This window comes from Acanthisitta chloris, unplaced genomic scaffold (genome assembly GCF_000695815.1).
Source record: "Acanthisitta chloris isolate BGI_N310 unplaced genomic scaffold, ASM69581v1 scaffold19758, whole genome shotgun sequence".
Taxonomy (NCBI): domain Eukaryota; kingdom Metazoa; phylum Chordata; class Aves; order Passeriformes; family Acanthisittidae; genus Acanthisitta; species Acanthisitta chloris.
Genome location: NW_008686699.1, coordinates 6,266 through 8,283, shown reverse-complemented (window position 1 = coordinate 8,283; position 2,018 = coordinate 6,266). Strand labels below are relative to the sequence as shown.

Genomic DNA, 2,018 nt, shown 5'->3' with positions numbered 1-2,018 from the left:
CAGCAGAGCATCCTAAAGTTTTCAAGAGGATGACAAATTATCTATAGCCCAACACTTTAATAGCAATCTAATTTCAAAACCATACAAGTTACTCTGGACCAAAAGCAATTATATATTTCAGGAACTGTACACTGAATTTCAGTTCAGCACTGGCATCACAGCTGGAATACTGAGAGCAATGGGATCAAAAGCACACCCAAAACATTTGTAACAGATTAGCAGCTGGGCTGGTTGTTAAAGGAAACCAGAGCAGCTTTGTTTAAAAGCTCATGATGCGATGTAGAATGTGTGGCACAGACCAGCTGTGGATTTGCAGATGGTGAACATGACCTAACCATTTTTGAAAGAGATGGTTCCATTTTCACATGGGAGCAGTGCTGACTGACTGCTGAGCTCACCCCTTGGCTAAACCTTAGCCAGGGGTGGGAGGGAGTTAGAGGGTACACGACTCTTGTCTGATGAATCTCTGGAAAAACCACCACCCTCAAATTAAGTCTTCTTGCAGGCACAATGGTTGTTCCAGCCAAATTCACTGCCCGATGCTCTCTATCAATGGCCTCACACAGCTGCACTGCTACCAAGGCACCAGTTCAGAAATAGGAAGAAGCAATTAGGGCAAGCAGGAGTTGCCTAAACTGGACCTGTCACCAAGACAAACACTTAGCAATGCAGTAACTGTCAATCTGTCTAAAGGAAGCTTAATTGGAATGTCACATTCTACAGTGGATTACAGAAGTTTAGGGAAAAAAGGTTCTCTTATTAATGGACCCATCTCAGTAAATAATGTCCATGTCACAAGCATTACATCAAAGGGAGCTGGAGCTGCCAACACACTCACACTGGTGAATTGATTTCAGTTTAACTCACTATTTAAAATGCAGGTTTGCTTCCTAACAAAAACCTTGAAAGACCAATATACAAGTTCAGGATGCAAACTGAATACAAGAGTTTTGAACACTGATGCCATCCCTGTAAATTTAACAAGGCCCCTCTAACATATGCATCAAAAAGTTCCAAAACCCACACACGTACAGGCTGCATATTTTTTTCCTAGGGAAACAGCTAAAGGAATAGAATATGGAGTAGCCTGCCCTTTTTATTTAAACATACCACTAAGAGTGAAAAAAGCCATGAAAGAAAGATAACAAAAAGGTCTAATTTGCACAATTTATTTGCATTATTTGCTAAAACTGATGTACATTATCTGATGGAATGGAAATTAATTGTCAAGTAGGTTTGGAGAGACAGGCTATGAAACAAGAACAAGTCCAAAGAATAGAGGTAAATCAGGATGTGACTTGATACAGCTGGTGAAAGTTGAAGCATGTCCCAGGTCACACATGCCTCCTCTTTCTTAGACACAGTGTTCAGACAAAAAAATTATCTTTTGCAAAGCTGAAACGGTCAAAAGACAGCTGAGTGATGTGACAGGACCTCACAAGAGCTGTTAAGAGCACAGAAGGCTATGGACATCCCTCTGCATCCAAAGGATACTATCTCACACAGTAGTCTTACTGCAAGTCAAACAAAACAAACAACAGAATCCAGTTCTATAATGTCTCATGTTTTCCATTGTTTCATGCATACTACTGAAGTAGAAACCCTTTAATTTAAAAACCAAAACTCCACATAGTATGCCCTTTTCTCAAACATTAACTAAAAAAATGTATTACTTAATCACCAAGTGGCACTGGAAATATCAGTTCCATCTCATGTGACTGAATAAAACATTAGGAAAGATGACAAAACCAAGCTGGCTGAAAATGTGGTTAGAGAATTTGACCAAGTTTTCCTTATTCTTTTAGATTAGTCATTAGTGAAAAAAAAAACAACCAAACACGTGGCTGTCTGCAGCAACTATTGCACTGGTACTTCCCCCCTTGTTTGCTTCAATTTACAAGACTACTAAGGAAAAGAAATAATGCTGAATCCTCAACAAGTGGAAAGCTTTCTCATGCATAAGCAGTCTGTAAGCTTTGCTGTTAAAGCAGACAATTTTCCACTGGTCTCTGATTACC

General features: G+C 39.5%; 1 protein-coding gene across 1 annotated transcript in view; it reads right to left on the bottom strand.

Annotated features, from left to right (window-relative positions):
• Window positions 1-2,018, bottom strand: part of LOC103807552 (zinc transporter 7) — an 11,575-nt gene that overhangs the window by 4,736 nt on the left and 4,821 nt on the right. The gene's annotated exons all lie outside the window — the stretch shown is intronic.